Genomic DNA, 16286 nt, shown 5'->3' on the forward strand with positions numbered 1-16286 from the left:
ATGTTTAAGTGCACCATGCAATGGAATGTCATGCTGTCCAGGGTTGCTTCCATGCCAGGATAGGCTCTGGCCACCGGAAACCCTGAACCCTAGAGCAGGTTGGAAAATTTGGCTAAGATCAAGTGTGGAAAATGAATAAATGAATACAAATTATTGTAAAATAAAAACTCAAACGAAGTATAAAATCATGTAAATGCATAACAATATATGATATAGTACAATAGCACTCTTATCAAGCCTGCCATATTTGTGATTATTTTTGAACTACATAATATAAGACATGCCCCTTTTATTTTTTGCTTTGCAAACATTTATTTCTTGGTTTAACCCACCACCACTATGACCACTGTCACTCACTGGTTCACCAAAAATTAGGTAACTATTTTACTTGTTTTTACTAATCTTTCTTAAACATTATAGCTCACATTTATTTCAATGTTTAATGTTGGAAGTGTCCTGAGTCTTTATTTAGAAGTTTGATGATGTTTTCTTGCCAGAGATAAGCTATAGGAATTTAACTCTTGTTTTTATCAATTAGCCTAGAGTAAAGTTGGTTTCATTATACATTATTTCACTTAAAGTCAGTTTCCAAGAACCTATCAATAATGTTACGTGACGGCTAAGCGCGCGGTGACTCACACCTATAATCCCAACACCCTGGGAGGCCAAGGCAGGTGGATCATGAGGTCAGGCGATCAAGACCATCCTGGCCTACATCGTAAAACCCAGTCTCTACTAAAAATATAAAAATTAGCCAGGCGTGGTGGCGCATGCCTGTAGTCCCAACTACTCAAGAGGCTGAAGCATGAAAATCACTTGAACCCGGAAGGCAGAGGTTGCAGTGAGCTGAGACCACGCCACTGCACTCCAGCCTGGCAACAGACCAAGACTCCATCTCAAAGAAATAAAAAATAATGTTAAATGATGACATCCTGTACATGAAATACATAGTGGGAGTTCCAGAAGATCAGGAAAGAGATAAAGAGGCAGAAAAAATGTTTTAAAGAAATATTTGCCAAAAACTTACCAAATTTAATGAAAAACATTAATGGACACATCTAAGCAACCCAACAAATCCAAAACAAAGAAACTCACAAACGCTGAAAGACAAAGAGAAAATCTTTAAGAAAGAGCAAAAGAAAAGCAACTCTTCACATACAGGGCAACAACAATATTATTAACAACTTATTTCTTATTAGAAATGATGATATGGGAAAAAATATTTTTTTAAACAAACAAAATCAAAAAACCACTAAAACTTCTATATTCAGCACAACTGCCCTTCAAGATGAAATAAAGACATTTCCAGATAGACAACCAAAGACTAACAGAGGTCACTGCTGTGAGGCATGCCTTATGAGAAACACCAAAGGAATTTCTTCAGGATAAAAGGAAGTCACACCACAGAATAACTTTAATCTAGGCTGGGCACAGTCGCTCATGCCTGTAATCCCAGCAGTTTGGGAGGCTGAGGTAGGTAGCTCGCTTGAGTCCAGGAGTTCAAGACCAGCCTGAGCAACATGGCAAAACCCCGCCTCTACAAAAAACACAAAAATTAGCCAGGTGTGGTGGCACATGCCTGTAGTCCCAGCTACTTTTGAGGGTGAGGCAGGCAGATCACCCTGAACCAGGTAAGCGGAGGTTATAGTGAGCCAAGATCATACCATTGCACTCCAGCCTAGACAACAGAATGAGAACCTGTCTAAAAAAAGAAAAGAAAAAGAAGGAATAATCTTCAGGAGAATGAAGTTCATTGGAAACTATAATTCCATCAGTAAATATTAAAGACTCCAAAAATATAATTATTTATATAAGACTACATAAAGGAATAATTATAGTACTGTATTGCTGGGTTTGTAATACACATAGCTATAATATATATAGCACCAAAAAGAGAAAAGAGATAACTGGAGGGAAATTTCCATAATTTATTAGAATTTAGTATTATTCTGAAGGAGACTATAATAAGTTAAAAGGCATATTGCAATCCCTAACATAACACTATAGCAAAAGAAATCAACAGAATTTAAAAGATACACTACAGAATATTCAAAACAGAAAGACAGTAAAGAAAAGAGGAAAAAGCAAAAAACAAATGAGACAAATAGAAAACAAAAATGAAAAATGCAGATGTAAATCCAATAATATCAACAATTACATTAAATGTGAATGAACTAAATACTCCATTCAAAGGGGGAATTGTGTTAGGATGGATCACAAAACTATAGGCTGTCAACAAGAGATAAATCTTCAATTCAAAGAAATAAATAGGTTAAAATTAAAAGGATTTAAAAAAAAAAATACACTATAGAAACAGTAACCATAAGAAAACTAGAGTGGGTATAGTACCAAGAAACAAATATATCTTAAGATAAGAAGTATTACTGACAAAGGAGGACATTTCATAACGAAAACAGTCACTGTATCTATCAAGAAGATATAACAATAACGTCCATGTAACAAAAGGACTCCAAAATACATGAAGCAAAGAAAAATAGAGATAATTATAAAGAGAAATAGATAATTCAACAAAACAGCTGAAGATTGCAATGACTGATAAAACAAGACAGAAAATCTGCAAAAATATAGAAGACTTGACCAATCTCATCAATAAACTTGACATAACTGACAGAAAATACCACCCAATGATTGCAGAATATACATCCTTTTCACACACACAAGGAAAATTTTCCAGGATACACCCCGTGGGCACAAAACAATAAAAAAAGTCTCAATAAAATTTAAAAGATTAAACTCATAAAAAATGTGTGCTCTGATCACAATGGAATTCATTGTCAATACAAAAATAAATCTAGGAACACCTCAATTATTGGTAAATTTAAAAACATACCTCTAAATAACCCATTGATCAAAGAAGAAATTGCAAGGAAAATTTTTAAAATATATTTCGAATTGAATGAAAACAAAACACAGCAAACCAAAATGTACAGAATGCAACTAAAGTGATGCTTAGAAGAAAATGTATAGTTTTAAACATTTATAGGAGAAAAGAAAAAAGGTCTCAAACCAATAATCTAAGTGTCTATCTTAGGAAACTAGAAAAATAAGGAGCAGTGGGGACATTAAACCCAAAACAAGCAGAAAAAAAAATTATTTTTAGAGGGAAAATCAGTGAAATAGGAAATACAAATATGAAAAATAATCAATGAAATAAAAGGTTGGTTCTTTGAAAAGATCAACAAAATCGGAAAAAAAAAAAAAAAAAAAACCTTCACTAGAATGACCAAGAAAATTTGATTCAAATTACCAAAATCAAGAATGAAAGAGGGAAAAATCATTGCCAATCTTAAATTATTAACTTAGATTTTTAAATATAAACTTTATATCAACAGATTAGATAACGTATATGAAATGGACTACTTCCTAGAGCATACGAATTACCAAAATTCTAGAAGAGAACATCTGAATAGACCTATAACAAGAAGAAATCAAATTTATCATTTAAAATATTCCCATAAAGAGATGCCCAGCCCCCCACAACTACACTAATGAATGCTATCAAACATTTAAAGAAGAGCATCCTTTGGGAACTATTTTTTAAAAAACAGAACAGGAAGCACCATGCAACTCTTGCTTGAGGCCAGTGTTGCCCTGCTATCAAAGCCATATAAAAGATCATGAGAAACCAACAGGCTAATATCCCTCAGGAACATATATGCAAAATTCCTTATCAATATTCAGACAAACCATATTCGACAACATATAACAGACATTATACAGCATGGGCTTGGTATGGTGGCTTAAGCCTGTAGTCCCAGCACTTTGGGAGGCCAAGGGAGTAAAGTGCTTGAACCAAGGAGTTCAAGACCAGCCCAGGCAACATGGCAAAACCCCGTTTCTACAAAAAATACCAAAAAAAAAAAAAAAAAAAAAACGGTAGGTGTGGTAGTGTGAACCTGTAGCCCCAGCCACTTGGGAGGCTGAGGCAGGTGAATCATGCGAGCCTAGCAGTTCGAGGCCGCAGTGAGCCAAGATCACACCATTGCACTTCAGCCTGGTCACAGAGCAAGACTGTGTGTCAAAAATTAAGGAAAATAAAAAGATCTTATAGCATGACCAAGTACCATCTGTCCCAGGAATACAGACAGGATGGGTTTAATCTCCAATAATCAATTAATATAGCATATTAACCATATAGCCATAAAATAAAAACCATACAACTATATCATCAGATGCAGGAAAAAAACATGATAAAATCTAACAACGATTCATGATTAAAAACTCACAACAAACTAGGAACATAAGGGAACTTTCTTAACCTTCTTCAAAGGGCATCTATAGAAAATATACTTTTATACCTGATGGTAAAAAATCTGCATGTTTTCTCCCTAAGACTGGGAATAATGCAATGCACATTCAACACTTCTATTCAACATCTTACTGGAGGGTCTAACCCAAGAATTAAAGCAAAAATAAAGAAATAAGTAATATTGAGATTGGAAAGAAAAAAGTATCATTGTTTTGAGACATGATCATCTATGTAGAAACAATATGCAAAAATTGGTTGCATTTCTTTATGTTAACAATGAACAAATCTGAAAGAAAACATGAAAACTCCATTTCCAAGAGCATCAAAATTATAACATTCCCAGGAATAAATCTAACCAAAGAAGTGCAAGATTTGTACACTGAAAAGTAAAGAATATTATTGAGAAAAATTAAAGATCTAAGTAAATGGAGAGAAGTACATGTTCATGGATTGGAAGACTTAAGTTTGTTAAGTTAGTGATTCTTCCCATATTGATGGATAGATTCAATGCAAATCCTACAAATATCAGATTTTTGTAGAAACTGACAAGCTAATCCTAAATTGTATATGGAAATGTAAAGAACATAGAATCAATTTTGAAAAAGAAGAAAATGTTACACTACTCATTTTAAAACTTAAGTATAAAACTGCATTAATCAAGAGAGAATGGTGGAGTAAGGATAGGTTTATAGACATACGGAACAGAACTATGAGTCCAGGGATAAATTCTTACATTATAGTCAACTGATATTTTACAAAGATGCCAATACAATTGAAGGGAAAAGAACAGTCTCTTTAACAAATGGTACTGAATAATTTGGCATTCACATTTTTTAAAAATGAATTTAGATCCTCTTCTTATATACAGAGTTAATTCAACATGAATCCTAGATTTAAAGGAAAGAGCTCAAAGAAAACACAAGAGAAAATCTTTGGGACCTTGGATTAGGCAAAAAGTTCTTATATATAACATGAAAGTACATGCCACACACACATACACAAAATGTACTTCATTAAAAACTTTTGCACTTCAAAAGACACCAGCAAAAATATGAAAAGCCAAGACACCAACTGGGAGAAATCTTTACAAATCTTATCTCCAATATTAAAAACAATACAAACTTTTATCCAGAATATATAAAGAACTCTTACAACTCAATAAGATCAAAAAAAAAAAAAAAAAAAAACCCAGCTAAAAACTGGGCAAATGCCTTAAACAGATATTCCACCAAAAATGACTTACAAACAGCCAACAACCACACAAAAACGTGTCCAACATTAGTGATTAAGGAAATGCAAATTAAAATTACAATGGGCTACAAGATACTCTCTAGAATGGCTATAATTAAAAAGACAATGCCAGCTATTGGTGAGGATGTGGAATACTGATACATTGCTGGTAGGATGTAACTGGTACAGCTACATTTTGACAGTTTCTTCAAAAGTTAAAAATAAGCTTACTATATGACACAGCAATTCCACTCCTAGGAATTTACCCAAAAGAAATGAATACATATGCTCACACTAAGAATTACAGACAAATCTCCATAGCAGCATTATTAATAATAGCCAAAAACTGGAAATAATCCAGTGTCTATCACCTGGTGAATGGGAAATACTATTCACCAGTTACCAGTGAATGGGAACCACTATTCCCCAATACTATTCAACTGGTGAACGGGAAATACACAAGAATACTATTCAACAATTAAAAAGAAAAAGACATTGGTACATACATTAATAAACCTAAAAAGCATGAAGTGAAAGAAGCCAGACACAAAAGACTACTATATTGTTTGATTCCATTCATTTGAAATATCTAGAAGAGACAAATTTATATTGATGGAAAGTAGATCAGTGGTTCTCTGGAGCTGGAGGAAGGAGTTACATTAAATGCAAATGGGCTTGAGAGAACATGGGGGATTGATAAAATGTTCAGAAACTGCCTTGTGATGACACTTTAACAACTCTACAAAGTTGCTAAAAACCATTAAGTTGTACACTTAAAATGAGTGATTTTTATGGCAGGTAAAGCATACCTCAATAAAGCTATTTAAAGGGGCTGAGTAGAAAAAATAAGTTAATTTTTCCAAACTTTGGAAAGCTTGGCGATAGTTGTAGTAATCAAGGCTGAGTTCAAAGGATGACCAAACAAAAAGAACCCAGGTTCTTAAAGATTATCACTGAGCCACTTAATTGACAATCTTAGAACCACCTATCTCCAAACTTCTTACACGTGAGATAATTTCCTTCTTAAGGCTTTAAAAAAGAATAGTGTTGCTAATTCTGAGGGACACAGGACATTTTCATTCCATTACAGAAAATTTGGAATATCATCCATATAGGAAGATATCAAAGAAAAGGCAGGAATTCTGGTGGTTCTTGAAGATAAAAGAATATGATTGGGAATGGGGAAGGAAACGAAGGACATGTAGTTCAGAAGAGTCATTAACAATGGCTTGGATGAAAATCAATAAAGAATGTCCCCTAAAAGTCAGGTTTACAACTTATCTTCTTTTAATCCATGCATGACTCTTGTTAAAAAAAAAAAAAAAGTATTTTATGTATGAAGACAATGAGGACCAAAAATTAAGTCGCTGGTTCAAAAAGTCAAGCAGCTAGTAATCTAACGTTCAATCTCAGGATCCAGGCTCCAAAGTACTCTCTCTTTCCTCTGTTATGCTGCTAAGCAAGGACTTAAACTAATCCCATTTGTAAGTTCAGATCTTTGTAGAGGGCATCTTTATTTAGATGGGTTTATGTTTATAGGACTACATAGTCAATGTCTCTTGAGTAACAATTTCCATTTAATCAATAAACTAAATGTGATGTGCATTCCTTCTTTGGCTTCCAAAACCATACCCTATTCTGGTTTTCCTCCCTACTTTCTTTCTCCACCTACCCATTACATGCTGCTGTTCACAAGCTCTCTTCTAATTCTACACAACTCTCTCTGGAGCCTCATCTATACCCCGTATTTCAACTACCACTATTGTTGATAACTTTTCTCTCTCTCAAACTTCAAGAACTGTCTCCCTGGTTTTCTTTGACTAACTCCCTCCAGGCCAAGTTGAGTACTGCTCTGTACACCCTAAAACTACACTTACAAGATTCTAATGAGACATTCCTCAATTTTAGCATATTCTGTCTAGTTCTAGGCCAGGTATCCTTCCTACATACCCCAGAACATATTCTTATTTATCCTCAGAGCATTTCACATGCTTTATTACAAATTACTACAGGTATTGATCGACTTACAACCTATGCAACTTACGACCATTCGACTTTACGACCACAATCACTAGCCACGACTGCTCCGCGTCTGGCAGCGCAAACATTGCCCAGCTAGGCATACGACAGTGTGGACCAGCTTCCGGCAGCACTACCATCTCTGTGTGCACCATTTCAACTGTTATCCCAGACTCGGTACAGCAATTTGTGTTTTGTGTCTTGGATATTTTTAATCAAACCTCTCCCAAGATGTCTACCAAGAGGAAATTGTCCTTGTCTACGCCTCAGCCTGCCAAGAAGGAAAGAAAGGCCATCAATCTCGACACGAAAATGAAGGTAATTAAGCAGTACAAAGGAGAAAAGAAAGTGAATGTGATCGCACGTGATACGAAGTTATCACGCTCGACTGTGTTGACGATTTTGAAAGATAAAGGAAGAATTTGTGAAGCTGTGAAAGGTTCTGCACCCATGCGATCAACAGTTATAACAAAGCAACGAAGCGGGCCCATCCACGAAATGGAGAAATTGCTATATATTTGGATGGAAGATCAAATTCAAAAACGGACACCATTAAGTCTTTTTACTATGCAGATGAAGGCAAGAAGTCTATTTCAGACTCTGAAAGAGTGTGCTGGAGAAGATTACAGTCAAGAATTTGTAGCAAGCACTGGCTGGTTCCAAAGATTCAAGAAAAGATTCCAAATGCATAGTGTTCGAGTGATTGGAGAAGCAGTGAGTGCGGATGAGGAAGGAGCACATAAGTTTGTTGATAGTTTGGATGAATTAATTACAGATGAGGGATATCTAGCAGAAGAGATTTTCAATGTTGATGAAACTGGATTATTTTGGAAACAAATGCCAGAACGCACTTATATTCACAAAGACGCCAAAAGCATGCCGGGATTTAAAGCATTTAAGGATAGGCTAACTCTGCTGCTTGGCGGGAACATCGCAGGGTTTAAGCTGAAGTCGTTCTTAATTTATCACTCAGACAACCCACGTGCGTTCAAGAATGTTAACAAGCACACATTGCCCATCTACTTTCGTTCTCAACATAAAGCATGAATGACACAAGGATTGTTTGAAGACTGGTTTACGAACTGTTTCATTCCTCAAGTTCGAGAATATTGTTTGGAGAAAGATATTCCTTTCAAGATTTTATTGCTACTCGATAATGCGCCTGGACACCCACCACATCTAGGCGATCTCCATCCAGATGTAAAATTTGTTTTTCTTCCACCAAACACGACTCCACTCATCCAGCCTATGGACCAAGGTTCGATTGCTACATTAAAGGCCAACTATCTCCGAACCACCTTCACTCAAGCAATAACCGCTTATAGATGCTGACTCAAAACTAACATTGCGAGATTTTTGGAAACACTACAACATTTTGATGTGTATCAAGAATATCGCTACCGCCTGGGAGGCTGTGACGACAAAGTGCATGAATGGCATCTGGAAAAATTGTGTTAAGCACTATGTTAATGATTTTGACGGATTTGACAGTGAACATTAACTTGAAAGGATTCATGAAAAAATAGTAAAACTCGCTAAAGACCTTTCTTTGTAGTGTGCAATGGAAGATGTCGAAGAGTTGCTAGACAAAGAATCCGGAGAACTTACAAATGAAGAGCTAATCGAACTGGAAGAAGAAAGAGCGGCGGAAGAAGAAAGGAGAAGCAGAGAAAGAAAAGGAGGAGCCAGAAAGAAAGTTCACCACTAAAGGATTATCAGACGGTTTATCTTTACTGAATAAACTTCCTATACATTTCGAAGCAATGGACCCAATCATTGAACGATTTGCAAGGATTGAACAGATGGCACATGATGTGTTTCATCCGTATCGTGAAATTTATGAAGAAAAAAAGAAACATACAATTCAGACAAAGCTCACCATGTTTAGGAAAAAACCAACTCTAGTAACCCCAACTGCTGCCTCAGATGACGACATCAACGATCCACAGCCAAGCACCAGCGGCCAATAAAATGTTTCGTACATGTTTATATATTTTGATATGTTTTGCAATTGGGAAAATGTTTCCTATGGTATTTTTTACACCTGGATTTTGTATTTTTGTATGCACCTGTATTTTGTAATTTTGTATGTTTTGCAAATATTAAACCAGTTGTACTGGTAATGCAGTGTTTTACTTAAACCTGATGAATGTAAAAATAAGAAACAAAATGGTGTAGAGATGATACAAATGGCATAAAATGAACAAAGAAAATTATGATATATAACAATAATGAAAGAAAATTATGATAAAATATGACTTAAAGATTTTTATAACATCATTTCATGGTACTGTACATATAGCCTACTCAACTTACGACCAAATTGTGTTACGACCGGTCTGTCGGAACCAATCGTGGTCGTAAGTCGAGCACTAGCTGTATTTACTTTGTTCATTTCTCCCATCAGACAATAAGGTGCTTGAGACTTATGTCTTATTTACAATCTCCCCAGTGCCTAGCATAGCTCAAGACACATATTAGGATCTCAAATACTGATTAAACCAATGAACAGGAGAAATAAAATTTGTTTCAAATAGGAAGTATACAATCTCTGAAGAAAACTTTCAGAGATGTATGTTTTCAAATGAGAAAATAGGCCAAGGAAGGTGAAGTGACTCACCCTTGGTCTCCTGAATCACAATTCTCTCCCACAAAATTACAGTCCCTATTAAATTGTGCTTATTGATCTAAGCTTCCCACGAAGCTCTAGAAGTAATACAAAAATGTTATAAAGAACCATTTCAGTCAGGTGCAGTAGCTCATGCTGTCATCCCAGCACTTTGGGAGGCCGAGGCTGGCAGATCACAAGGTCAGGAGATAAGACCATCCTGGCCATGGTGAAATCCCGTCTCTACTAAAATACAAAAAATTAACTAGGCATAGTGTAGTCCCAGCTACTGAGGAGGCTGAGGCAAGGGAATTGCTTGAACCTGGGAGACAGAGGATGCAGTGAGCCAAGATGGCACCACGGCACTCTAGCCTGGAGACACAGCTAGGTGTGGTGGTGTGCGCCTGTAGTCCTAGCTAGTCAGAATGCAGGAGAATTGCTTGAACCTGGGAGGCAGAGGTTGCAGTAAGCTAAGATCACACCATTGTACTCCAGGCTGGTGTCTGGCGACAAAGCGAGACTCTGTCTCAAAAAAAAAAAAAAAAAAAAAAAAAAGAAAAAGTATATATTGTATGCCGCTTAACAATATCTAAAATGCTGCCTTAAAACAAAGTGCAATCACACTTGAGAGAGACTGAATGTGAACACCAGAGACAGGTACTGCAACTTCATCAGGAAAATCCCTATAGTTCAATGCTACTGTTTTCAAGGGTTGCTACACTATACTGCAATTGTGTTACTGGGCAACAACTCAGAAGCTAGAATGGCAAATTCACCCAAGAAATAACTATTATTTATTATTTATTTATTAATAAATAAACAAATATTTATTAAAGCATTCTGAGACTCAACTTTATCTTTTATACCTTCAATTGAAGTAACTCTTTGTTACAAGCATCAGATACAGAATTTTGGGTGAGACCGTTTTAAAAACTACCTGGACTTTTTTTTTTTTTTTTTTGGAGACAAAGTCTTGCTCTGTTGCCAGGCTGAAGTGTAGTGGCACAATCTTGGCTCACTGCAACCTCCACCTCCTGGGTTCAAGTGATTCTCCTGCCTCAACTTCCCAAGTAGCTGGGACTATAGGCATGTACCACCACATCCACCTAATTTTTGTATTTTTAGGGGAGATGGGGTTTCAACATGTTGGCCAGGATGGTCTCGATCTCTTGACCTCATGTTCCACCCACCTTGGCCTCCCAAAGTGCTGGAATTACAGGATGAGCCACCATACCCGACCTACCTGGACATTTTATAAACATAGTTTGAGACAGATAGGTGCTTTCCAAAAGGGAAAGGCCAGGTTTAGGTTCCTACTAACTCTGAATTTTAATCTAAAAGCAATCTGAAGTTCTAACATACAGAAGGCAAATAACTGGGCATTTCCTCCCTTTCTTAATTTCTTCCATCTTGGATTATAGCTCAGTTAAAAGAAATAGCAGGCCTGGCACAGTGGCTCACACCTATAATTTCAGCACTTTGGGAGGCCAAGGTGGGCAGATCACTTAAGGCCAGAAGTCTGACCAGCCTGGCCAACGCGGTAAAACTCTGTCTCTACTAAAAATGCAAAAATTTTCAGTAGAGTGCGGTGGCAGGTGTCTGTACTCTCAGTTACTTGGGAGGCTGAGCCAAGAGAATCACTTGAACCCAGGAGGTGGAGGATGCAGTGAGCCAAGACTGGACTACTGTACGCCAGCCTGCGTAATTAAGCAAGACTCCACCAAGAAAAGAAAAAAAAAAAGAAATAAATAAAAAGAAAAAAAAAAAGAAATAAATAAAAAGAAAAAAAAAAAGGAAAAGAAAGAAAGAGTGAGAGAGTACTAGACTTGACAGTCAGTGATCTCTCTATGACCTAGAGAGGGCAGTCCTGATTAAAAAAATATAATTAATAAAATAATATTTTACTAGGAACCAGGAAACTAATCACACTCCCCAAGCCCACTGGGGAATAGTGCTAGCATTCCTGACAGTGTCCTTACTGCTGGTATTGTCATGGGAAATTCTCAAATACTCACTTTCTAGGAACAGAACCTTTATTTCTGATTTCGTGAATTCCTACTCTTTAACCTTTTTTATGGCTTACTGTTGCCATTCCTCCTTCAATTACTGTCTTCTCTAAACAATCTTCTTACTTTTATAATACTATAGAAGGGAGGGAAGTAGAAATGCATAACCGTCATTGTATTAGTCCATTTTCATTTTGCTATAAAGAACTGCCCAAGACTGAGTAATTTATAAAGCAAAGAGGTTTAATTGATTCACAGTTCCACATGGCTGGAGAGGCCTCAGGAAACTTACAATCATGGCAGAAGGTGAAGGGGAAGCAAGGCATCTTCTTCACAAGGTAGCAGGAAGGAGAACTAATGCAAAAGGAACTACCAAACACTTATAAAACTATCAGATCTCATGAGAACTCAATATCATGAGAACAGCATGGGGGAAACTGCTGCCATGACCCAATTCCCTCCACCTGGTCTCTCCCTTGACACATGGGGATTATGGGGATTATAATTCAAGGTAAGATTTGGGTGGGGGCACAAAGCCTAACCATATCAGTCATCTTTAGGAAACATTTATTCACCAACTTCTATTTGGAAAAGACTAAGGATACAGCTCATCGAGATCTGAAGTCCTGCCTTTAAACAGCTTACAATCTAGTTAGGAAGTCAAAAAAGCTAAAATTATACAATAAAAGCATAAGTATTAAATAAATGTTTAACTCACAAATACATACTATTCCTATGTATGTATGAAGTCATGGTGGAATTGAACCTTACAGAAAAGGTACAATTTAGATTTTAAGAAAGAAGGGGTGAAATCAGGTCATGGGGGATAGAAAGACATGCAGACTAGTATGAAAAGGAGAAAGTACAGAGCAGGTTTAAGAGATAGTGAATAAACTGATCTGGGCAGAAACACCTTTTCCAAAAAGAACATATGCTTGAAACGCAAGGTGAGAGGATTTCAAACGGTTCAGCTTAAGTCAAGAAATGTGAACTTGGGTTAACAGGAAGTTTTTTACACAGATTTACACACATTACCAAAAAGCATATACAGGTTAAACAATATGAGAAATTTACTTACTGAACCTAATATATTATGTATGACAAAATTAAAAGCTCACTTACTTTAGGCAAAGAGACAGTACCTGGGGGTGGGGAAATTCTGACAATTCACTAAAATTCACTAATCTTTCTGTTAAGATTTCATTCTAAGCTTCTTGAATTAGAACATCCCATGACATAATGATGATTTCTGAATACTAAGAATTTTATCATACAAGTCATTCTTGATTTTTTTCCTTCTCCATCTTGCCCAACTTTTGAATATTTCATTACTTCAACATGAGCATATAGCAAAGAAAAAAAAGAGAAAACTAAAATGAAGTTCATGGATTTCAGCAATACAGTAAGGGCATCTGATGTAAAGAACATTAAACTTCAAGTTGCAATTCCCATTATTAATAGATTGATTTCAAAGAAGTCATTTAGTCTTGTCTCAAATGTTCTCTCATACTTCCTTACTTGAAAGGTTGTTGATTCAAAAGATCATTCACAAAGTGCTCTGAAAACTAACTTGCCATACAAATTATATCATTAAGGGTTCAATAAGAGGAGACATCATGGTGACTGTTAAACCAAGGATTAAAAACTGTGAATAGGCCAGACCCAGTGGCTCACCCCTATAATCCCAGCACGTTGGGAGGCCAAGAGGACTGCCTGAGGTCAGTAGTTTGTGACCAGCCTGGTGAAACTGGTGAACCATCTCTACTAAAAATACAAAAATTAGTAGGGCGTGGTGCCATGTGCCTGTAATCCCAGCTACTCCGGAGGCCGAGACAGGGGAATCACTTGAACCCACGAGGCAGAGGCTGCAGTGAGCCAAGATCATGCCATTGCACTCCAGCCTGGACAAGAATAAAACTCCGTTTCAAAACTAAAACAAAAACAAAAAACCTACCTGTGAATAATCAGTGTTTCAATCTCCCAGTGCTGCATGGAACTCTAAATTGTATTTCACTATTACTTCAGAATGTTCCTAAATACAGTCTGCACACTTCATCTGACCTGGAAAGAAAATACTCAAAGTAAGGGGAATAACCAGCATACTGTGTCCTACATAGCCGAAGGATAACTCAAAACCATTCGCAAACTCTCATGAGAGTGCTGTGTGACACTTGTAATTTAAAGCATTCTGACCTGGCACGGTGGCTCACGCCTGTAATCCCAGCACTTTGGGAGGACGAGGTGACCACCCCAGCCAACACGGTGAAAACCCACCTCTATTAAAAATACAAAAACTAGCTGGGCATGGTGGCGCAAGCCTTTAATCCCAGCTACTCAGAGACCGAGGCACAAGAATCGCTTGAACCCGGAAGACGGAGGTTGCAATGAGCGGAGATCGCACCACTGCACTCCAGCCTGGGCAATAGAGCAACACTCAGTCTCAAATAAAGCATTGTAATAATTCTGAACAAAATGAGTTTGAAATCAAACCTGAATACAAAAGCTGAGTATTTAACCACTTACAGGCGAAACTCATAAATACAGAGAATTCTGAATTCAGGTAACTGTACGATAGATACATTTGTTTTAGTTTAATGTCAGACTTGTTTACAAAGATGTTGCTTGGTAACAGAAGCACTGCTTTAACAACCTACTCCGTTTTAGAGTTGCTCAAAGTCTGAACAGATTATGAAGTATACATCATATACAAGAAATTCAGGCAAGTCTCTTTATCCTAGACATCTGTGAGATTTGAAAGAGCTTCCTTATTACAACTAAAGTAATCAAAGACTTTAAAAATATTTAGCAGTGGATATTTTTAAGAGCAAAATGCCCATTGATTACAGTCAAAAGTTGGACACTAAAGATTTACCAAAGTATTCAAGCCCGGCCTCCGCTAACATATTTTAGGCGTTATCTAAGTCATGACAGCTGACATCACCATTCACTCAAATTGTCTTCAAAGCCAAGGAAAATGGTAGCATAGCTTTTTCATCGTAAATTAAGCTGGAGGTACTTAAACATTTGGCCATTTACTAAACTGGCTACACAACCACCACGCCAGAGTGCATCCTAAAGCTCCATAAAGAGTTTCACGTGCATCCAGTTGGCTTCGGAGCAAGTGTCTGCCTACTTTTCTGACACGAATTTCCACTACTTTACGAGGAAAATTAAAAATGGATTCAAGGGTAGTTTGTGGAGGGACAAAATGAGTATGCAAAAAAAACAAGACGCCGTCCCCAGAAAGGTTACACATCAGACGTTCGCACGCTCCTCGCAACGCGCACATGGAAAACTTACGTGACCGGAGTTCTGGCCGCGCTCGCCACCAAAGACACCTCCACAGCTCCAACCACCGGCACCCACTCAACTTTGCTCACCGAGGCATTGGGACAAGGGTTATGGTCCCACAGCGGGGTGTCGGCCCAGCCCGCCACGCCTCGCTCTTCACTTCTCAGCGCAAGCTGAAGAAGAGGAGGAGGGCCGAGCGGACCCCTAGGGCTCCAGTCCCTAGGGAAATGTGAAGTATCCCAGGAGGGGTCCGAGGGCGGCGGCGGCGGCGGCGAAAAGCGCCGCACCTCAGGCGTGCGGAGCCACCTCCCGCGCTGACGTCCGGCAGAGAAGCCGCCGCATCGCACCGCCCCTCCACCCTGGAGGAGCGGGCTCTGTTGCTAGGCCCGGCGGCGCGCAAAGCAGGAAGTCCCGCCCCGACGCCGACGTCACCCACGCCAAGAACGCCGGTTGCTGCTGGAGCCGTTAGAGGGAGAAGACAAACGAACCCAGGCGGGAGCGGCCATTGGCTGTAGCGGCAGCGCGGGGACCCGGGCTGCGCTCCCGTAGGCGTTCCTGGAGGGCCCTGGGGTGGACGCAGAGATTCTCCGAGCCCCAGAGAACGGAAAATCTAGCGCCGGGGACTTGCCTCCGGGAGTCCAAGTGACGCGTGTCGTTGGAGCACAATGCCGGTCTCCCTAGCCTCTCTCCGACGTAGCATCTCCAGGGATTTTCCTCCTTTTGGTGCCTCTCCTTACCTCTTCCCGCGCTGTTTGAGGGCGTCGATGGTAGTCCTGCCGCCACCTCTCCCCCTCCGCCTTCCAGCCTGCCATCGTGCCCGTGTGTGCAGATGTGCGCTCCCAAAATCGCCTGCCCGTCGTAT

At 38.3% G+C, this 16286-nt stretch overlaps 1 long non-coding RNA gene across 1 annotated transcript in view; it reads right to left on the reverse strand.

Moving 5' to 3' along the window:
- LOC116564734 overlaps positions 1-15827 on the reverse strand; it is a 37144-nt gene extending 21317 nt beyond the window's left edge. The window contains exons 1-2 of the long non-coding RNA XR_004275066.1: positions 15434-15827; positions 14088-14194 (exon numbers count right to left, since the gene is read on the reverse strand). This is a non-coding gene — a long non-coding RNA (uncharacterized LOC116564734). The remainder of the gene's footprint in view (positions 1-14087; positions 14195-15433) is intronic.
- Positions 15828-16286: the final 459 nt, after the last annotated feature.

Source organism: Sapajus apella, unplaced genomic scaffold (assembly GCF_009761245.1).
Source record: "Sapajus apella isolate SASKATOON/1434 unplaced genomic scaffold, GSC_monkey_1.0 scaffold2, whole genome shotgun sequence".
Lineage (NCBI taxonomy): Eukaryota > Metazoa > Chordata > Mammalia > Primates > Cebidae > Sapajus > Sapajus apella.